General features: G+C 40.3%; 1 protein-coding gene across 1 annotated transcript in view; it reads right to left on the minus strand.

Annotated features, from left to right (window-relative positions):
- Positions 1 to 24,425, minus strand: part of ptprfa (protein tyrosine phosphatase receptor type Fa) — a 490,838-nt gene that overhangs the window by 318,185 nt on the left and 148,228 nt on the right. The window lies entirely within an intron of this gene.

Here is a 24,425-nt window from a genome sequence, read left to right on the forward strand (position 1 = left end):
TGACCCGAAACGTCAACTTTCCTGCTCCTCTGATGCTGCCTGGCCTGCTGTGTTCCTCCAGCTCCACACTGTTTTCTCTCTGACTTCAGCATCTGCAGTTCTTGCTATCTCTGATAATGAATCTTAGTTCTTTTTCAATACCAGTTATAACTACTGGAAAATGCAACTGAATGTTCACCAAACAAGCAAAGTGAGAATCTGTTGCCATCATTTCCAAAGAACTCATCATGCAACATTCAGACTTACATCTGAAAATGGAGTTGGTTCTTGCTTAATTATGCCAATTATAGGGTACAGCAGCAGAGTGGTTATATCACTGGATGAGTGATTCGTCCTGGAATTCCCTCCCTAAGAGCACTGAGAGTCAACCACAGCATGTGGACTGTAGTGGTTCAAGAAAGTAGCTCACCACCACCTTCTCAATGGCAACTAGGGACAGGCAATAAAAATGGTGGCCAGCCAGCGAGACCTATGTCCCATGAGTAAATAGAAAAAAAGAGGCCTAGACTAATAATTAGGAAAAATGAGTTCAAATCCCACAGCAACAGATGGGAAATTTAAATTCTGCTATTAAATTAAAGATAGTATGAGACGTAAAATCACTATCGTGATTCATCTGCATGTACAACACAGCAATAAACACAGATCCACGCATAATTCCTCACAGATGAAATCTGTTGTATACTTTACTATCAAATTGATCATTTTCACAATCAAAAAGAAAATGATTTGTGTTTTTCTTGCTTGTTACATCATGAGTTCTTTTATAATAGGCAATGTGTAGTATTGATACCAATCGATTCTTTTGAACATTGTTCACTTCTGTTATTGTAGGCTGCTGACATATATTGCACATATGCTTTACCTGAATGTCACTTAATGATTTCCTGCTGCCATCTGACATCACAGAAACAACATCATTCTTTCAAATGCCAACATAGTAAGCACTTTGTGTTTTTGCAGTGGCAGTGCCCATAAACACAAGCAATAAAGTAAATCCAGAGTAAAAGGTTGGTATCAGTAAAGGCAGCCATAAAACTACTGGACCATCGTAAAAACTAATGTAATTCACTCATGCTCTTAAGGAAGGAAATTGGCTGCCGTTTCCTAACTTGGGCTATATGTAACTCCAGATGAGGGAAAAAATTAACTTCCAATAACATACAATTCAGTGAAACAAAGTGAGCTTCTGTAGACATTTGATTCTGCTATTATTTTGGATTTTTCAACTTCACGTTTACGTTATGCAAGTCTCCTTAGCAGGAAGTCTCCTTAACAAGGCCAGAATTCAGAAAAAAATAAGAAAAAAAAAATCACTTGATAACGCACTGATAAGAGCTCTCAACTAACTGTCCTGAATTATTGAAGCAAACATCAAAGTTTTAACTGCAACTATTCTGTGCTTTCTCTTCTTATCCCTTTTCTCCTGAACACTCAAAGACTATAAATTCTCAATGTGATTCCAGCAGTTGTATTGCCAAACTGTAGCCCTATTCCGAAGGGAATTTGTAGGGTAATGTCATAAGACACCTAAACAGCAGGGAACAAACAGGCACGCGTATTGTATGCGCCTTGTCTTTGATGCATGACTGACCAATCTATCATTTCCACTCATGGAACGGGGCAGAGACATCTATATCCTTAGCGATATTCTCCTTAGAATCACAGAAGTACAGAAGTACAGAATTCCTACAGTGCAGATAGAGGCCATTCAACCCAACAAGTGCACCGACCCTCCGAAGAACATCCCACCCTATACCCGTAACCCCACATTTAGCATAGTTAACCAACCTAGCCTGTACACTAGGAGCAATTCAGCATAGCCCATCTGCTTAACCTGCTTATCTTTGGATGTGGGAAGAAACTGGAGCACCCAGACAAAACTCACAAGATTTTGAACACTGAGGCACCACTGATTTGGGAACAATATGGGTTGGAAAGCAGAGGGGAAGTGGATGAACAGGAACAGCTGCAAGCTAGAATACAGGCAGTGGAATTTTGAATATTCTCAAGTTTGTAGAAGGTTGAATAATGTCTCGAGACAACAAACATGCAGATGAGGGTTTCACGACGATTGTAGATCAGATTTCAAACAATGACGAGAGAATACAGGAAAGGGATAGGGCGCTTAGCAGCATGGTGTAAAGACAACAATGTCAAGATCAACATCAGAAAAATGAAGGAGCTGGTCATTGACTTCAGGAAGAGTGGAGGGTACACCCGTGTCTGCATCAATGGTGCTTAGCGGAGACGGTCGAGAGTATCATGTTCCTGGGACTGATGATCACCAACAATCCCCCCACGCCGACAAGTCAGTCAAGAAAGCACAACAACATCTCTACTTCCTCAGAAGATTAAGGAAATTTGGCATGACCACAAGGACTCTAGCTAATTTTTATAGATACAACGTAGAAAGTATCCTATCTGGATGCATCTCAATGTGGTATGGCAGCTGCTTTTTCCAAGACTGCAAGAAACTACAGACAGTTATGAACACAGCCCAGTCCATCACAAAAACCGGCCTTTCTTCCATTGACTCGTCTACACTTAACACTGCCTCAGAAAAGCAACCAACATAATCAAAGACCCCTCCCAGACCGGTTATACTTTCTTCCACCCTCCTCTGCTGGGCAAAGATATATAAAAGTTCGAATACAAACAAATTCAAAAATAGCTTCTTCCCTGTTGTTATCAGACTTTTGAATGGACCTCTCAAAGGTTAACTCTGATCTCTCTCCCTGCACCTTCTCTGCGGCAGTTACACTGTATGCTACACTCGGTTCTGCTACCCTGATACACTTGGTATGGTTTGATCTACTGAAGTGCAGGCAAAACAACACATTACACTGTATCTTGATACATGTGACAACAATAAATCCATCTATGGATTAATCAATTATTGCTGAACTGAGGCAAGGATCGTATCAGGTGATATAACAGAGGTGAGAGTAGGCAAAATAAATGCTTAAAAGCATTTTGTTTTAAAACCTACAAGGAAGGCAGGATCTTCACCAGATAAAGCGTTTCCACCATTGTGAACATTTGCATTAAAAACTGTCAAATGTCCAAGTTACCAGCATTGGAGAGATTCAAGAACAGTAAAGTCCTTCTCAAACTAAATTCTAAAAAATCAATCCCTTTTAATTTGCAAACAATGAAACAGACTTTCTGATTTTATTTTCAGGAAGGGCTTTGTGATGCTGGTAATAAGAAGAACCAAAAGTATAATGCTCACAGTCAATTCAATGAACGATTAATGTTTGGAACTGATGATGAGGAAGAAACCAAGGAATAAGCATATCTTTTTGCAGTCTATGTAGTTATTATGGAGGCAATGAAAGCTATATGTCTTCGACAGCAGTAGAAAGATTTGAATAATTGCACACAGTAAAGTAGAGATAACATACTACATATAAAGCCGATACATGTGGAGCTGGAAAAGCACTGCAGCTCAGATAGCATCCGAGGTGCAGGGAAGCCAATGTTTCAGGCTGAAACGTTGACTTCTCTGTTCCTCGGATGCTGGCTGACCTGCTGGGCTTTTCCAGCTCCACTTTTATCGACTCTGGCTTCTAGCATCTGCAGCCCTTACTGTCTCCAATACTACATGTAAAACATTTCTCGAAAAAAAGGTCCCACTTTCAAGCATTATTTTTGGCACCGTGCCATTAAAAGGTCCTCAGTGGACTAAGAAAATAGATTCAGAAAAGACAAAAGCATGAAGTGCTGTAACTTCTGAACATAGGGCTATAGCAATTACCTTGTTTTTACTGAAAACATGGAGTAGATATATGGAAACAGCTTGTTACATTTTATTTTCTCTTCATTCACGGAATGTGGGCATTGCTGGCTAGTCAGTGTTTATTTCACAGCCTAAGTGCCCTGGAGAATTAGGTAATGAGCTGCCTTCCGGAACCGCTGAAATCTATAGAGGTGTAGGGACACCCATAGGACTAACAGGAAGGGATTTCCAGGATTTTGAAACAGTGACAGTGAGAGAACAGCAATATAGCTCTAAATCAGATCATTTGTGGCTAGAGGAGAAACTTGCAGGTGGTGGAGCTCCCCTGCATCTGCTGCCATTCTCCATCACGGTATCGAGGTCATGAGTTTGAAAGGTGCTGTCAAAAGAGTCTTGGTAAGTTGCTGTGGATCTTATAGATGGTACTTACTACTGCCGGTGCTTTTGCAGTGAAGGGGGTGAGTGTTGAAGGTAGTGGAAGCTGTGCCAGTCAAATAGGCAATTATGTTCTGGATGGTGTAGAGCTTCTTATGTGCTATTGTTAACAGTCTTGGACTTGTGGAGATTAGGAAGTTGTCACAGCAGTGAATAGTAAAAGTACAGAATTTGTAATGGAGACTAATGAGTAAGACTTTGGGCTTTCAAGGTTAGGCTGGAGGTAATTACGTTTTATCCTAACTTAACGTGGGCCCCAACAAGGAATAATGAGTGCCTTTAAAAGGAGGTGGAGAGGTATTTGGGTGTCATTAGCACACTTTTCAAAGTTCACCAAAATGTCTGCACCTGATATCAGCAACAGGCAACATGTAGATATGAAAGAGAAGGGTTCAAAAGGGGTCCACTTATCCACTCTCTAGGGAACTTCAATAGTAACATTATAAAGGTTAAAATGCTGAACTTTCTCTGATCAAGTTATGTTCCACATTATTGGAATAAGTTAATATTTTGTTTTACAAGCATAAGAGTATTGACACATTCCAATCCTAATATTCCAGAATGGTCACAGCGAAAATTTCACTGATTTTAATCTTTATGCTATACATTGCATCAATAATTTTCATTACATTATTTTACATTACATTATTTCTAGCTATTTGCTTATAGTAGGCCCCACTCTGACCATTTATGGACTTCAACAGCCCTAATAGCTGTTTATATGTTGCCTCATCAGGCTCTAATAATGGTTCAATATAAGGCAGTAGTTCATGCTCCATACCTAATCAGTCTCCTAAAATCACTCGTTTCATTTTCATTTAAAGCTGTAGGTATGGCTCATTCAAATCTCTACCTGCATTTCAATGATCAAGATTCATACACAATTTTATGAATCGCAAAAAAATTCAATGGACGACATAGATTTAAAATGATCATAAAATCTCATAATACACATTTATACAGTGGTCAATGAGTTCTGATAGCTAGAAGTCCTCACTTCTAGAGATCTTTTTCTCTGCGACCTGAAATTCTTTATTCACCATTTATACAATCTCATACTGGCCCTCATTGTTTCAAGGCTGTTGCAATTTACACGTATCTTATTCTGCTTATCCCACTTGGGCTTGCTATAATAGGAAACCAACACCCATAGACTCATAATTTCATGTTTCGTTGGTACATTTTTTTCATGTTCTAAGCTTGAATTTGCTGCCAACAGGAAAGAGAAGCCGTCGTTCAAGATACTTTGGTTATGTTTGGATAACAGTGACATTGTAGATTCAGAGCTAAGAGAGTGTACTCTGGGAAACAGTTGACTTGAAAGCACCATATAAATGCAATTTATTCTTTTCTACAGTCAAGAGCTTACACAAAAATAGCATAGGTAAGTTGTACTGAATCACTTAATTTGGGATTTTAAATTTCTAGATACTGTGGTAAATACACTCGCTGTTTAAAGACAACCACTTGTATCATTTGTAAAAAAACAAATAAGTGCCCAATCTTATAAAAAGCCACCGATTTTATGGAGAATTGTGTCAACTGTAATGAATAGGAGCTTGTATAAGAGCAAAACCTCGTCATCAACTGCAATTAGACTATGCCAATGTGTACCTAATCATAGCATTTTCCCACAGGAATTACACTTTGACATCTTAAACAGACACCTTTATTAAATACTGTTCCATTTTGGCAGCTTTATAAAAGCAGTTTCTTTCATTCAGACCATCAGGAAATGTTAATGAGACAGAACACTCCATTCATTTTATAAGTCAATGCATTTAAAATTAAATGATCCACAGCTAAGTCAGAGAAAATAGGAAATCCATTTTGTCATAAAGAATTACTAGCAACTTAATATATTCACCCCTATGAAATGAATCATTTAAAAATTTCATAACCAGGGTGAACTTCCGGGTTCAGAAGTCTTCACAACTGAAGCTGAAACTGAATTGGATGGTCAAGTACGGGTGGAAATTATACAGTAAATGGCAAAACCCTTAGGAGTATTGATATGCAGAGGGATCTGGGTGTGCAGGTTCACAGAACACTGAGGGTGGCAGTGCAGGTAAATAAGGTCGTTAAAAGGCTTATGGCATGCTTGCCTTCATTGGAAGGAGCATTCAGTACAAGGATAGCCAAGTTATGCTGCAGCTTTATAGAATGCTAGTAAGGCCACATTTGGAATATTGTATACAGTTCCGGTCACCACACTACCTGAAGGATGTGGACGTTGCCTGGTATGGGGGATTTTAGCTATGAAGAAAGCTTGGACAGACTGGGCTTGTTTTCACTAGAACGCAGAAGATTGAGGGCGACCTGATAGAACTTTATAAGATTGTGAATGGCATGGATAGACTAGAAAAAGTATGAGGCTTTTTCCCAGGGTGGAGGGGTCAATTGCTAGCGGACACAGGTTCAAGGTGCAGGGGAGAGGGAAGTTTGCAAGCAATGTGCGAGGCAGGTTTTTCACTCAAAGGGCGATGAGTGCCTGGTACGTGCTGCCAGAGGAGGTGGTGGAAGAAGACAAAATAGCAGCATTCAAGAAACACCTGGACAAATGCATGAATAGGAAGGGAATAAAGGGATACCAATTCTGTAAGTGAGGACAGTCTTCGCATAAAAGGGCAAAATGTGTCGGTGCAGGCTTGGAGGACTGAACGGCCTGTTCCTATCCTGTATTGTTCTTTGGTCTTTGATCAGTGTAGATTAGTCCAGGAATGGATGAAGAAAGGACCAAAGAGGATCAATGTGGAAACAGCACTCCCTTTCATAGCAGTGTCATATTCCATTATCTAAAGATCCTAAGAGCTACTAAGAGAAAGTAAATGTGTATGCAGGTGTGGAGGCAGACTGGCAGGTGGGTGGAGGGAAGTGGATAGATAGTAGGTGGGTGCAGAGAGAAGGGTAGTGCGTGGAGGACGGGTACAGATGCAAGGTGGGTGAGAGGATTGGGTGGCAGGTAAGTAGACAAGAGATTACAGTAAGTTGAGGAGTTGGTTTGGTGGAAGAATTGGTTTGGGATGACGATATATTAAAAAGTCAGTGATAAACATGGTTTAGGTGATGGATAATCTTAAAACATTTAAGTATATGCAGTTCTCAAAAGCTTGAAGTACGGTGAATGTCCCTCTGCATGGACAAAACAGTTTTCCAGTTCTGGGGTCAAAGCTTAAGGAAAACGGTTTACTCAAGATGTGAATGCAAGATCTCAGGTCAGGAGAAAGCATTTAAAAAGATAATCTAGGACAAAGTTAACAGTCAGTCGTCAGTCATTTGAACAAGTATGGATTGATTAAGGAAAGCGAGAATGGATTTGTAAAGAAATCCTGTTTAACTGACTGATTTTGATGAGCATAATACAATTAATATTACACATACTGACTTGCAAAAGGCTTTTGGTAACAAGCCACATATTAGACTTGCCAACAAAATTGAAGCCCATGAAACAAAAGGGTCAGTGGAAACATGGGAGACAAAGTTAGCTGACAGAAAATGGTAGTGGTGAAAAGCTGTTTCTCAGACAGGAGGAAGCGAAAGAATGCAATTCTCCTGCAGCTGGAATGGGCAGATACGTGATGAAATTTAAATTGGTATATTTTAATAAGAAGAACAAGGAGTTGCATTTAAAATAAAAGGCACAGTTCCAAAATGGGTTCAGGAAAGGGGAGACCTGGGAGTGAATATGCACAGATTGTTGACTTGGCAGACAGGTTCAGAAAGTAGTTGAAAAAGCATGTAGGAAGTTAGGCATCACAAACATAATTTAGGTGTCCTCTACTGCCCGTGATCTATATATTTTGTACGAAGGAAGTAGGTCTTTTCTTATCCAAGGAATGTATATCCCAGCTAAATTCTAGTACAGCAGCAAGCTTTAAAAGTTTAAAATAAAATATGCTATTTATTCTTACATCTTGAATTAAACAGGATGTCTCACATATCAGTTCTCTCACACACAGATATTAGATACAGATAAAGATAGCATTATGAGTGTATTACCATAAGCTACCTTTAATTTGGCTACTTAGGATAATATGCTTATACAGACTATAACAGTCTCAGCCTTTGAGTTACAATCTCCAGTCTTCCAAGTAACAGGCTTGTTGGTCTTTAGATAGTTTTGATGCTTTAAAGTTGAGGCGAGGGTCCTATTAAGCGAAAAGGTTCATAGAAGGGTGTGATATTACCTGTAGTTGAATTTCTAGGAGCTTGGTTGTCAGTGAATTTTAATTGTCACGTCTATGTACTTTGGTTGCTTAGAATCTTATGTCTGCAAGTTCACTTTGCGGTTCTTTGGAGAACACTTACAGTGTGAAGGCATGAAGCCTGCCCAGGCCAACTAATCTGCACAAGTGAGGGAGTTACACTGGTTCATGCCAGAAAATCTGACCAGAGCAGGCACATGGGAACACAAAAGTGGACTGCACGTAAAAGATGAAGATCACATTGGATATGCTGCAGAACATGGAACTTAAAGTGTGTGGTTGGTTAGGACACTGGAAGCAGATAGTGAAAGAGCCAACAGTCAGAGGGAGATATTAAAGCAGGTCAGAGGGGATGCCAGAGCAAACACTTAAAAGCTTGTGCCAAATTAGAACCTACAGTGATGGGGCCAAAGATTGTAATTTAGACAAGGAGGGTAGAGGGTGAAGGAAAGAAAAATTCAAATGAATAATACCTTTGCTAAATTGGCTCTCAATAGAATGGCTTACAGAGAATGCACTGGACAAACTGGAAGGAGCCAAGATCTGCATTCCTGCACATTGCCAACAGCCAAAATCGAGGGAATCAGAACAGAAACCAAAATATACCGCTGTGCAAGCACTCACTATGGCATAAGGACAAATCAGCTCTCTATCAACTCATAACACCAACATCCCAATGTTGTCGTATATTTATTAACTCCAAGAAAATCATGAGGTCCAAGACTCTGGATACAGGTGGTGGGCTGGCCATGCAGGAGCATTCCCACGGTCCTATATCTGAATGTTAAGAACGTGGGGGAGAAGAGTTATGCAAGCTGTAGGTTCCTCAGTTATAGGACAGTATCATGGGATAATGAAAACCATCAAGAATCAGACTAAGTTAAATGCCACATTCATGGAAAGCAGTCTAAAGATCAAGGCTAAAAAATATCTTGTGCATATGAAAGGAAGAGAAACACCAGTTATGGTTATTAAGGATGTACCACACCAATGAACAGTGGCTGTAAGGCAAAACATGAGCAGCTGCCAAGGGTCAAAATGGTAGATTGACATTGGCAAGATCTTAAAAGGAAACCAAACATGTCATTGCTAATATTTGTTCACAGACCCAGACTTCTGTGCCTGATGTTTGGCCAACTTAACCCAGTAGATGTAGGAGCTCTGTTGTACCTGAGGATTAGGGGGAAGAGAAGTAGAAAGAATGTCCTGTGCCAACAGAACTGGAGCCCCGAAGTTATGGAGGCAGAAATTGTGGATGAACAAGCAGTGTCTGAAGAGGGGATCCTCTTCATTGCCATTAAGCAACTTACTGTAAGACATTGTACCAAAAGCATGGCAACTACCAAAAGATGTGAAAGGCATAGCTAAGGTATCTTCACATGATGAAGGGTGCAGTCACCTGTATCTACTGCCTCCTGTAGGCATATCTGCATCTGCATTTGGAGGCAGAAGCACCATGCTTGTGGAGCTGGAGATCACAGTGTACTGAACTTCCTTGCTCCTTTCAAACCTCAACTCAAGACGTGTGGTACCCCACAAGTGGCAATCCTGAGAGTATTCATGAGTTCATCCATACATTTATGGGAAAGCAATATAATCTTTTTTTTCACCATGGTCCCAGAGAGCCAAGTATGTGAACTGTTGGATTTGCAACCATTTCTGGGTTCCTTCAGGTCATCAACTGCACTCATGGCAGTCAAAGCTCCACTGCATCATCAAGTCAGGGAATGGGAAGGAATTGCTCTCTCAATGTTCAGCTTGTGTGTGGCCACAGGTAACAGTTCCTGCAAACGTGTGTCTACTATCCAGAGAGCTGTGATAATGTGTGCATTCTGCACAACATCCAGGTACTGTAAATGATAACTCACCCATGTCATCTCCAGGGATGGTGAATGGGTAACAAGAGAGACCCATAAGAAAGCATCCCTGTGCAAATCCAAAATTATGCTGAACATTGCTACATTGTGGGATGTTAGACATGACTAACACAGACATGACTAATTGAATGACACTGTTCTGTGCCGTCACCATTCTTTGAATCTACAGCTCTGTAATTCTACATGGGAAGAGTGCAATACATTGTTTCCCAGGATTTAGGCATATGTCAAGTTAAAATACCTTCAAATAGGCATTTAAATATATGTCATTCTTGTTGATATGGCCATTCAAACACTGCTTTACAAAGTCGTTTCAAATTCAGGTGGGATTATTCCAATTTCAAGGACAGTACACAAACACATTGATCAGTCTGGAAAAATTTATGTCTCCCACTCATTACTGACACTTACCTGATCACTAATTCTACATTGAATCTATAAGACTGAGAAGTGTTTAATGTGACGTGATGCTAAAAGTGTGCAACCCAACAGGATATTACCGGAAGAAAATGCAGCAGCAAGAGACTGAGAGCAAACTATGTAATGACCCCAAAGTTCAGCACACTCATTAATCAATTTATCAGGCAAATTAACAATCCAATATAGACTCATTTCTTCAAAGGTGAAATTGTAATCTCTGCTCTTGGCTCTGACAACAGTACTGAGAGAAATTTAGCCAACAGGTGCAATATTTTAAAGAAAAGGTAATGGAGCCAACAGGTCTGCAGGCATAAATATGTTATCTATTCTTTTCCTCTGCAGTCAATGCAAATTGAATCACTTTTGTTCCATAAATTTAAAAATAATCAATTAAATAAATAAAAGCAGTGAACATCAGTTACAGATATCGGATCCAAATGTGGTAGTTGAACATTATAGTTGAACAATATTATTAAGAAACCTCCTATATTCACCTTGAAAATGAAGACTTAAACAAAGATTTATTTGTTTCGGGAGCCAAGACACCCATGTCATCGATGAATTTGCTGTATATTTAACCATAAGTCCTCCACTGTACTACTCCTTAAATAACTTCTACAGTATTCTACATTCTTCTTTCAAGCAGATTGCAAACAAAAGTATTTAAATTAGACGTGATAAATCAATTTGTACCATATGCAAAGTCTGAATTTGGGGTGTGTTGATCTGTGTATCTTATAACAGGTGTACTCTCAATTCTGTAGGGAAGATGCTGATAAAATTTTAAATGAAGAAAACAATATTATTAGATGAAATATGTTCAACTTGAAATATTTAACAAGAGACCACAAGCTTTTCCAAGAGCCAAAATGGATGTCCAAAGAAACATTAATGTAATTTTGATGCTAGGAACAATATATAGCGTCAGCACAAACTCCAATGTTGCTTGTTTTGTACAGGTCAGATATCTCTTGTCCAGAAACCTAGGGGCCAACTGCTTTTTTGAAGTTGGATAATTTTGATTTCAGATACAGCCTACCTATCCTTTAGGTTATACTCTTGTTTTCAAACAACTTTTATCAACTTCCGCTGCTGAAAATATTGACTCTTGCTGGTATGATGTCTTGTTGGCACTGATAACTTTCCTAAGCCCTACAGAATTGGAGTTTTATCTCTAAGTTTCCTCTCGAAAACAGTCCTGGATGTTGAATTTTCCATCTTTTGCATCCTCTGGGATCTGTTTGGGTCTGCCTGTTCAGTGAGGATGCTTTGTTTTCAGACATGCAGATGAAGGATACCCAACCTCTATACCACCCTCTATATGCCAACAACATAATCTACTTCATTATAATGAAAGGTAAATATTTTCTTTGGCTCCTTTGATGATTGAACATTCTTTACAGTTTTGAGCCACATAAACTAAGTAGTGCTGAGCTGGTTTACCTCACCTGGGAATAGTTATATTACCACACTTGCCTTCAGGCAACTTGGTTTTGAAGTTGGGAAGTGGAAAATGAAGTTAACCTACTTTGTTAAAAAAATGGCTTGCAATATTATATGAAAAAAAGCAATTTTCAATTGGTTCTTGGCATTGATAATTTTAATCAATGGTTGAAACTCATCTCAAAATGCAGAATTGTCAGTTTTATCTTTAGCTGGATGATTGACTCTTCATTAATGTGAACAGGAAATGAGTTCCTTCATTAACTAGTTTCTATTATACTCCTGATAAATTCATTTGAATAACTCTGCATAACTTCTCATTCGTAACCATCTTGATGTTCCAGGGTCTAATATTGTTGTAATGTAACATTAGCAATCTCTGTGAAAAACCATTTATTGATATAAAGTTTCAGGGCAGCTACCATCTTTGTAGCTGTTGGAAAATCAATGGTTCTTACAATTATTCCAGGTGAGCTTTCTGAGCCATTAACCTCCTCAAAGATTGTGATTTTTTAGTCAATAAGGCTTTAGTTCTGGATTTTACCTCATGATCACAACAATTTTATCCTGTAAGGTAACTCATAATGCAGCTTCCACCACAGTTAATGCTGATTAAAGACTATCCCTTATTGAAATGATGCCCACCTACAATGAGACAATTGAGCGCAGACTGATGACCACAATAGCCCACTGGCAATTATCTTCTTAGAATTTTTCTTGGTGCTTTTATCTCAACATCTAACACAAGACAAGATGGAAGTTCACATCCTTTCTGACTGACTGCATGATCTGAGGCAGTCTGACAAGTCTGAATGTTTTCTGTTTAGAACAAAACTATTAGAATTCGAATTAATTGCCAGGCAGAGTATTCTGCAAGAACTGGATCAGAGCCTGGTTTTGCTCCAGCTTGGGGAATCTTCACAAATGTTCTCAATTGCTCAATTACTAACTTCTGCATCATTTTTTGTACCCATGCAAAATTTATGGGGGGCTTGTGTGATAAAGTTATCTTTCCAAGGTCTATGGTATGTTTACCTATATTCAATCCTTCCATATGATCCACCTACATCTGGGCAGTTACTAATTTCCAGACAATTACTGGCTTAATGCTATTTTGTTATTGTGAAATGAGATAGGATTACTTAACAACTTCATTGTGACAGTGCCAAAAGGTAGCAGCAATCAAAATATGATAGAATTTCACATTCAGTTTGAACAGAAAAGGAGTGGGTACAAAAATCAGAAACAGGAATTGTTGGGAAAACTCAGCAGGTCTGACAGCATCTGTGGAGAGAAATCAGAACAAATGTTTCGGGTCCAGTGATCCTTCTTCAGAGTTCTGCCAAATCTGCTGAGTTTTTCCAGAAATTTCTGGTTTTGTTTCGGATCTCCAGCACCACAGTTCTTTTGGTTTTTTGTTTTGTGTTTAACGCACTGTCGCATTTCTTCCAGGTATGCCCACCTTGAAGAAGTTTTGCTCCTCTCTCCGACAGGATTTCAATTCCAATCTTATTTCTTGCTCACTATCATTATTTTCGCTGTCGCTCTTGGTGTTTAACAAGATATTTGCCAAAACTAATTTCCAAAGTAACATCACATTCCTCAGCGAGTGCCTCTGGCTCAAACTCATCCCTAGTGGATTCCAAATATTTTTAATCCACCCAAGATCACAGGTATCTCCATGATGTTCAATGTTCCTCTGAGTTTTTTCAGCAATTTTAGTTTTTGTTTCTGATTTCCAGCATCTGCATTTCTTTCAGATTTTTTTGTGCAGGTACAAGACTAGTATTTTAAACTTCAATAAGGGTAATTAAGAAGGCATAAATGCAGAGAAATTTAAAGAGAGCTAGCAAATTGGGTCAAGGGATAGGACACTATGAACGTTGTGACAGATACTTGTGGGGATATTTCAAAATACACAAAACAAATAAATTCCGACAAGAAGGAAAATTTCCAAGGGGAGGACCCACCATTTGTGCTTAACAAAAAAAATTAAAATATCAAACTTAACGAAAAAGGATGTTGTGGCATAAAAATGGGATATGAAATAAGAACAAAAGTAAGCCATATGGCCCATTGAGCCTGCCTGCCAGTCACTAAGATTGTGGCTGATCTGCTGTGTTTTTAATTCTACGTTTTCATCTATGTCCTAAGAACCTTTCATATCTTGTCTAATAAGAATCTATCTAAAAACAGAAAGAACTGCAGATGCTGTAAATCAGAAACAAAAACAGAAGTTGCTGGAGAAGGTCAGCAGGTCTGGCAGCATCTGTGAAGAGAAATCAGAGTTAACACTTTGGGTCCAGTGACCCTTCCTCAGAATCTATCTAACTCTGCTTTAAAACTACTCAATGATCCCACCTCTATAACTTGCTGAGACAGAGAGTGCCAAAGCTGTACTATTCTCAGAGAAAAAATTTCTTCTCATCTCGGTTCCTAAAAAGGTTCAATTATAGCAGTGCCCCCTAGTCCTTGACTCACCCACAACAGAAAGCATCCCAAATCAAGACTATTTATACACTTCAATCAAGTCACACCTCACATTTCTGAACATCAGTAAAAACAAGCCCAGTCTGTCTAACTTATCCTCATTGAACAACCCACTCATTCCAGGGAGCAATCTCATAACCATCCTTAACCATCTCCATTACATTTACATTCTTTCTTAAATAAGGAGATCAAAACTGCACACATTAATTGAGGTATATTTTCACCGATGCCTTGTAATAACTGAAGTATGACATTCTTCATTTTATTATCTTCTTCGAATAAAGAATAATAGTAGCCTTATCCTTCTTGATTACATGCTGTACCTGAATACTAACTTGTGATACCTAGATCCCTCTGCATCTCAGAATTCTGCAGTCATTTTCCATTTAAGTAATATTCTGTTTTTTTTTTTCATTTTTCTTGCCCAAGTAAATACTTAACGTGTTCCCATATTATACTCCGTCTGCCAGATTTTTGTCCACTCCCTCAACCTATCTATATCCACCTGTAACTTCCTTATGTCTTCTTCACAACATACTTTCTTAGTATCCTTGCATCTCTTAAAAAAATTACAATAATTAACCAAACTTTTAAATTAGCAATATCAGAAGATATAAGCTCATGATCCCTCTTTATCTTGTGCAAATAAACCGTGAGCCATTGACAATACAGAACACAAAAGGAAAATGCTTATGGTAACATAATAATGCTGTCAATCTTCTCTGCACCTGTGTCAACACATGCACCCACATAATTCTTTTATAAGATTCTAGGCTCTCGGTCAAATGATTGTCCCCTTGGAAACTTAAAAGCCTGCAGCCATGGCCTCTTCCAGGTACCTGCACTAATATACTGGCAGTTTCACACATGTCACAAGCAGTAAAAAGAAGTAGGTGATTTAAAGACAGAAATTTAAAGGAATGCTGCTGTGGATCCAGAGTCCAGCCCTGGCTCAGGAGACATCATGCCCCATTGCATCACTGTCATTTTCCACACCATAGCCTACCAGCAGGAGATACTGTTGCTATACAACTGCAGACAGCCTCGTTCCACTCTTTTTTACTCCCGAAAACTTACAGTACATGTATGTCACCGGTTCAAACCCAAGCCAGCCCTGTTCCCAATTAAGTCACAGAGTCACAGAGATATACAGCAAGGAAAAAGACCCTTCAGTCTAACTTGTCCATGCCGACCAGATATCTAGTCCCATTTGCCACCATTTGGCCCATAACCCTCTAAACCTGTCCTATTCATATACCCATCCAGATGCCTTCTAAATCTTGTAATCGTACCAGCCTCCACCACTTCCTCTGACTGCTCATTCCACATACGCACCACCCTCTGTGTTGAAAAGTTGTCCCTTAGGTCCCTTTTATATATTTCCCATCTCACCTTAAACCTATGCCCTCTACTTTTGGATTCCCTCACCCCTATCCATGCCCCTCTTGATTTTATAAACCTCTATTAGGTCACCCCTCCGATGATCCAGGAAAAATAGCCCCAGCCTATTCAACCTCTCCCTGTAGCTCAAACCCTCCAAACCTGGCAACATCCTCGTAAATCTTTTCTGAACACTTTCTAGCTTCACAACATCCTTCCTGTAGGAGGGAGATCAGAATTGCATGCAATACTCCAAAAGTGGCCGAACTAATGTCCTGTGCAACCGCAATAAGACCTCCCAACTCCTACACTCAATGCACTGACCAATAAAGGCAAGAATACCAAACACCTTCTTCATTATCCTGTTTACCTGTGATTCCACATTCAAAGAATTGTGTTTTGTGTTGTGATTCAAAAATGCCCAGCAGTCATTCAGTGTATTTCTCATCGAATCTTGGGATACTTCGAAAGCGCTCGCTACTGCTTTGCAGCACTCTTGATCCCAGTGCCACAGTTGCACACCACTTCAGAGACTACATGCCAAATATTGCCCCTTCTGTGGGGGGGCAGCCTTCATCACTGAGGACATTGCCCAGAAAGGAAAGCTCACAACTTGTTTTGCTGACAGGCACCTGGAGGTGCTGGACAATGAAGCAGTGGGGTAAGGGCAGTCCAATTTCCTGATAACCACCAGACACAGACAGCCTGGAACCATACAGTTTTCCCAGTCAGTGCTGTGGCCCAGGCTAAAAGGAATACCCAGCAATATTGGGAAATGGTCAGTGAAATTCTGTGTTCCACAAGGTTAGGTTTTACCATATTCTCTATACGACCACACACTCATGGGACCACGATTCACTCTAATTCTGCCACTACATAAAATCTCATGAAGACTCATGGCCTACAGCTCTCACTGCTGCATACATCATGACCAATCAACAGCTCCCAACCATCTCGTTCTCTCAAATGACTCAATCTTCCTGCCCTCTGTGCTTCCTAGCAACACCTCACCATATCTCCTATTCATGCATCACTAATAATTGCTCTTCCATCCAATTCCATCATACTCAATCTCTCCGTTTGTCTCATTGCAGATAAAGTCTCAACCCACCTCCTAGACAGATCTCTGTATAACATCCCGAGTAATCTTCCTGGCAGCCCCAAGTCAGTTCAATTTGAACTGCAGGGCTGTGGGTGGTCTAGTCCCTGGAAGAAAAAGAAAGAACTCTCTGCCGGTTTGGCCATGGTGTCACCCTGACTGGCTGCAATCCCCTTGACCCCACAACAGACTGCTCCCTTTTCACTTCCAGACATGGCCATTTGCTTAATCAACATATAATGTGTTTGCTCATGTAAGCTGATGACACATCCTGCAAGTGGGGCATTGACTCAGCATGGCACCATATACCAAATGTCCACTCGTTTGATGGTTAAGTGCTCCCCACTGTGCTGAACTGCCTTTTCCTCCATACTAACAACCAATGCAAGACACCAAGGCAAGCAACCTGAAATTGAGTATTGAAGATCCTATGCACTGAGATGCAATGCAAGACACGGAGGGTGGCAATCTCCAAGTTCATGCAAAATTAATGAATGCTAGGAAAGTGACTTAACAGCCAGAAGATTCATCCTGTGTACTTGCATAAGATGTATATGCGCACAAGGTAACCTGGCAAAAGTATACAAGTCCAAAGTAAAGTGCTGAAGTAGAGTGCAAACTGGTCCAAGGTCAGACACAACGATGTAGCGAGGCTGGTGATGTGAGGTGGCTTGCCACTGCCAACAAGCATGGATGAAGAATCGAAGAGGAAGGTGTCCATTGAGCATGTAAAGTCAGTGTGCTGAAGACACAGTTGGATGCTGGCCAGCAGCAGCCAGGTACCCACTATGGCTTACATGCTGGGAATGTGCACTATTTAGTTTTTCTAGGGAAGGGGAGAACATGAAGTGGCATTTTTTTCCCTTAGCTTTAAATGGTGACTTCAGAATCTTGCTATTGAGCAGCAACTACCTTATCTCCACGTATGTCATAAATAGCCTAAGGTAGTCACTAGTCAATAGCAAGATTCTGAAGTCACCATTTAAAGCTAAGGGGAAATCAGAAACATTTTCTCAATGTAAGACTCTGATTTTTTAATTCTCACGTATTTCCCATCTGTTGTTCCATTGTAAATGTCACATCAGGCAGGGGAAAATTCGACCAGTTTCTTCACTGAAACACACATCAACACATCACTGCTGAGTCAACTACTGGTGGGAAGAGGGCCAGTGCCCAAATTAGATAGCAAAGGAAAGATTTATTCTTTAAAATAAAGGAGCTGCATGCAGTTTCTGTTTCCTCTCATAAAAAATATGTTCATAGAACAAAGAACATAGAACAGTATAGCATAGTACAGGCCCTTCGGCCCACGATGTTGTGCCAAACTTTTACCCTAAACCTAAGGTCTATCTAACTTCCACCGCTGCCTTATACTATTATCCATATGCCTATCTAATAGCCGCTTAAATGCCCCAAATGAGGCCGACTCCACTATCCTCTCCGGCAATGCATTCCATGCCCCTACCACTCTCTGAGTAAAGAACCTACCTCTGACGTCTCCCCGATATCTACCTCCTTTCACTTTAAAACTATGTCCCCTCGTAAAAGCTACCTCCACCCTAGGAAAAAGTCTCTGGCTGTCTACTCTATCTATACCTCTGATCATTTTGTACACCTCTATCAAGTCACCTCTCATCCTTCGTTGTTCTAAAGAGAAAAGCCCTAGCTTCTCAACCTTTCCTCGCAAGACCTTCCCTCCATTCCAGGCAAGATCCTGGTAAATCTCCTCTGCACCTTTTCCAACGCTTCCACATCTTTCCTCTAATGAGGTGACCGGAACTGGAAAAAATACTCCAGATGTGGCCGAACCAGGCTTTTGTATAGTTGGAGCATAACTTCACGGCTCTTGAACTCAATCCCTCTATTAATGAAAGCTAACACACCATACGCTTTCTTCACAACTCTATCCACCTGGGTGGCAGCTTTCAGGGAACTGCAAACATGAACACCAAGATCCCTCTGCTCCTCCACACTGCCAAGAGTCTTTCCGTTAACCCTGTATTCTGCAAATATTCATGTGTACAGACTGCTTATGATAGTCCATCAACACTAACTACACTCACTCAAAACAGTGGTGCAGCACCAGAAAACAGCTGTGAAATTCAAGCTGGCTATAATCCCAGGACTGTTAACTTCAACTGATAGCCTCATTAGATCAGAATATTATATATGATATGATATTGGATGTTTATACTACATTGTTACATTTAAGTCATAACTTTATGTGCATTTTCTTCAACTGTAAAATATTTATGTGAACACATTGAGTCCATTTTAGTACAGCACTTTCAGGTGTCCTGTATTATCTGTTTATTGGCTCTCCTGTTCACCATTTTAGTTGCTCCTGAGGTCTTAATTTCCTGCATTAATACATCTGTCATGAATAATTAAACAATACATTTGCCTTTTACTGTAAGTTAAACTAAAGTTATAAATCAATCTTGGAAGCTCCTATTCTCTCTCAGTTACGAAGCCACTTCAAACAGCCTTTACTTTTATGATATACAGGTTGATAGTTGATTGCTTTGTGACATCACATTGTTGCAATATCTTTATATTCTAGGCCAGTTTTAGTTTCCATTTCTTTCGATTCGAAAGAAGCACTTCAAAGTCACCAGCGTCTATGTTTCTAACTCAACACCCATTCGATAATATATGTTTTTTAAAATTGGATCACAGATTAAGCCAGTGCTGGCAACATTTCATTTTCATATATTCCTTAAATAAGTGGGTTGGAAATAAAATTTAAATGGGAGAGTTTCTTTTGAAATTATTTCATTGATTTCAGAAAAGTTTTCCTTTATATAAAATTCTTCAAGCGTGCTGTCATCCTTTTTTAACTTTAAACAGCATGGCTAATAATCAATACTTTCAAAAGAAATCAAACTCTTCATAATAATGTGGAAGAAGTTTAATTTCAAATACTGAGGTTGCTGGAAAAGTTAAGCAGGTCTGCAGTATCTGTGGAGAAAAATATCAGAGTTAACGTTTCGGGTCCGGTGACCCTTCCTCAGAACCGATGGTAGCTGGGAAAATGTCTCCCACAGCTACCTGGACTAAAAATCCTCACACCCTGCTTCCATCCCATTCTCTCAGCTCCTCCGTCTCCGTCGCATATGTTCACAGGAAGCCACCTTCGACAAGGGAGCCTCCGCAAAGTCCACCTTCTTCCTGAACCGAAGATTCCCCAGCACCGTTGTCAATAGGGACCTCAACCGGGTCCGACCCATCTCCTGCACTTCCGCCCTCACTCCTCTCTTCCCTCCCACAACAACGACTGGGTTCCCCTTGTCCTTACCTACCATCCCACCAGCATCCACATCCAGAAGATCATCAAACGTCATTTCCACCACCTCCAGCGAGATGCCACCACTGTACACATATTCCCCTCCCCTCCCTTGTCCGCCTTCTGCATACACTGTTCCCTCCGGGACATCCTGGTCTACTCTTCCTTCACCCCCAACACTGCTCCACGGCACCTTCCCCTGCAACCAGGGAAGGTGCAACACCTGCCCATTTACCTCCTTCCTCCCCACTATCCAAGGGTCCAAACATAACACTTCACCTGCACTTCCCAGAATCTAGTCTACTGCATCCACTGCTCACAATGTGGTCTCCTCTACATTGAGGAAACAAAGCGCAGACTGGGTGACCGCTCTGCAGAACATCTACGTTCTGCTCGCAATAAAGACCCTGAACTACCTGTTGCCTGCCACGTTAACACACCACCCTGTTCCCTGGCCAACATCTCTCTCTCTGGCTTGCTGCAGTGTTCCAGCAAGGCTCAACGTAAGCTGGAAGAACAACACCTTATTTTCCACTTGTGGACCCTGCAGGTCTCCAGATTCAGTTTTGAGTTCAATAATTTTAGGGCCTAAACTCTCCCATGTCCTAGCCCCCTACCCCACACTCCAGGCCTTGTTATCACATAGCCTGCCATTATACACCATCTATTGTTAGTCACTAACAGTCCCCATTCACAACTATTCACCCTCCGAGCCAGATCGTAATCAACTCCTTTGTCTATCCAACTGCTCTTCTCTCTCTTCGGGCAGTATCCTACCGTTTACTCCCTACTCCATTCCCCTCCCTATTTTCTGCATTTAAACTGACATTTTCCCAGTTACTGTCAGTTCCGAGGAAGGGTCGCCGGACCGAAAGCAACAACTCTGATTTTTTCTCCACAGATGCTGCCAGACCTGCTGAGCTTTTCCAGCAACTTGCGTTTTTGTTCCTGATTTACAGCATCTGCAGTTCTTTCGGTTTTTAATTTCAAATACTAATTGCTTTGGACAATCCCTTTAAATTATGCAAAACTTTAACAAATGCTAAAATTGCAGTATAAATTTGAAATTGGGTTCAAAACAAACTCTGCATGATAGTCTTTTTTCAGAAAAAAAAATGATCTCGTCTGATGGCAACATGATTGTTTAGAAGTTGGGAGTGTTACTTTCTGTACTTCATGAACATGTAAGAGAGCTCAGAATCATTTTGGTGCTCTTCTGGTGCTGTGGTAGCATTCCTATTTCTAAGCCAGGAGGGTGGATTCAGGTTCCATCTGTCTCAGAGTTGTGTAATAACACCTTTGCACAGGTTGATTAGAAAACATCTATAACTGTGAGCATGTACATACAGAACCCAATAGGTGCAGTATGTTCAGAATATTTTTCCTATAATTTGTGATTAGGATTGATGTATTAAAACTCAAGTGTTTCTACTGACAGTCGATAAAATAATCCAAACATAATTAAGAATACATCAACCTGGTGGTAAAGTTCCTAATATTGGAAATGGAAATATCCAACCAGATTTTCACACAGTAAGCACCAGGTTGTTCATTTTATAGGATTGCAATCCATTTTATTACCCATAAGACTAAACACTGCACATGACCACCAAACCCACTACTTAAAACCCTTGAAGTGAAACATAAACAATATCTAGAAATGAAAGTTATAGCTAAGGTAATGTTAATTTCATTTTTCTTACATGATCAACCCGGATAAGTCAAAGGTAAAGTCTGCAGCAACAAGAAACACGAGTACTACCAGGGTTTACTTTAATCAAAAACTGTTTCCTCAATTTCCAGCATCACAAATCCCAATTCTTATTATGGCTTTCATTCATTGCATGCTTTTCTCTGAATCACAGAATTATTACGGTGCACTGGGAGGTCATTGAGCCCATCATGCCTGCACCGGCTTTTTTTCTCGGCCAGCTCTATTTTCCAGTGTCAATCTCCTGCCTTTTCCCCATATCTCTGCTCATCATTACTATGCAAAAAAAAATCCAATGCCCTCTTGAATGCCTCAATAGAACCTGCCGTTGGTACATTTCCAAGCAGTGCGGTCCCCTAACAACTCACTGTGTGAGAAAGTTTTTCACACCATCGCTTCATTTGCACATCACTTTAAATCTATGCCCTATGTAAATGTTCTAGTTTCTTTTACAAGCATAATCTTCGACCTATCTATTCTGTCCAGGCCGCTCTTTCATGAGACCAAAGAACTTACATTTATATAGAAGAAAGCCCACATTGAGTCCTCTAATTTGGTTTTAATAGTCATATTATGAGCAGAAGGATAAGAAGTAGGAGGTGCTGGCCTCTTTTTTTCTGGTTCAGTTGCTCAGACTACCCCTTCTGACATGAAAAGTGTGATTACTCCAGTAGGAAGCTACAAACATTCAAAACTACAGATGGCTCCTGAAATAACTCCACAGAAGTCAAATTGGTTGAACTGTGATGCTGGGACCTCAGGAGGTGTTTGTATGTGATTTCAAAAGATGATGACAAATTTTTAAATGAAATGTTCTGTGAAATATCTCCACAGAGACTGGTATCCTGCCACCAAGTCACACGTTATTTACACGTGGAGAGTCCTTGACGCTGATGCAGCTCTTTCAGAGCCAGCCCTTGGAGTGAACAGAACTTCTGACAGAGATAGTAGGACTGGCAGGTGCTGGAGAATCTGAGATAACAAGGTGTAGAGCTGGATGAACACAGCAGGCCAAGCAGCATCAGAGGAGCAGGAAAGCTGACGTTTCGGTTCTAGACCCTTCTTCAGAAATGGGGGAGGGGAAGGGGATTCTGAAATAAATAGGGAGAGAGGGGGAGGCGGACAGAAGATGGATAAAGGAGAAGATAAGTGGAGAGGAGACAGACAGGTCAAAGAGGCGGGGGTGGAACCAGCTTGTCCCTGCCTCCCTAACCTGTCCTTCCTCCCACCTATCCCCTCCTCCCACCTCAAGCCCCACCCCCATCTCCTACCTACTAACCTCATCCCGCCCCTTGACCTGTCCGTCCTCCCTGGATTGACCTATCCCCTCCCTAACTCCCCACCTACACTCACCTTTACTGGCTCCATCTCCACCTCTTTGACCTGTCTGTTCACCTATCTTCTCCTTTATCCATCTTCTATCCGCCTCCCCCTCTCTCCCTATTTATTTCAGAATCCCCTGCCCCTCCCCCATTTCTGAAGAAGGGTTTAGACCCGAAACGTCAGCTTTCCTGCTCCTCTGATGCTGCTTGGCCTGCTGTGTTCATCCAGCCCTACACCTTATTATCTCAGAACTTTTGACACTCCTGTTTATATCTGGCAGTCAGGGGTCTCTGATTGGGCCAGATTAACAGTGCCAACCAGGGAACTCATATTCCATCATGTCCACCTGGCTGATCTCGTTACAATCACCACAACTCCTTCATAAATAAATTAACAGATTACTTTGCACTCTTGAGAAATTAACTGAAAGCTAATCTAACACCAAATGTGGTACAACTCAAGAATTGGATTCATGAAAATGTATTCACTGTTTGTTGTAACTGTAAAGGAAATAGAAAAATAACGTAAAAGCACTACAATTCAGTGCCAGTATACAAATACCTTATCTTCTTTTTGACTTACCACCACCATGTGAACATATTCCAAAAATAAAAAATAAAACTAAATTTCAATAAAATGTGCAAAGTAACAAAATAAAGCAATTCCTACTTTAGATCATATGAATGCCTTTTGACTGAGGATTAATAGATCAATCGAGATAAAATAGCAATCTATTAAAAGCCTCGAGATGTCCCCATCTGACCAGTATTAAGAAAGGTATATATGAAATTTGTACTTTACATTTATGTATTACTTTGGCTTGGCCAATTGTTTTTTGTAAAATTACACAATTAGACCAATCATTGAAAAGGGACTGTCATTAATAAATGCTATAATTCAGTCACTAATTAAAGAATTCACCTTGTTTAGCATTTTTCTTGCTGTTCGTAGTTCCAATCCCAAGCGAACATCTGAAAAATCTTTTCCACTTTCATTTAGTAATTAACTTCACAA

The sequence above is a fragment of the Rhincodon typus genome, chromosome 10 (genome assembly GCF_021869965.1).
Source record: "Rhincodon typus isolate 14 chromosome 10, sRhiTyp1.1, whole genome shotgun sequence".
In the NCBI taxonomy this organism is placed as follows: Eukaryota; Metazoa; Chordata; class Chondrichthyes; order Orectolobiformes; family Rhincodontidae; genus Rhincodon; species Rhincodon typus.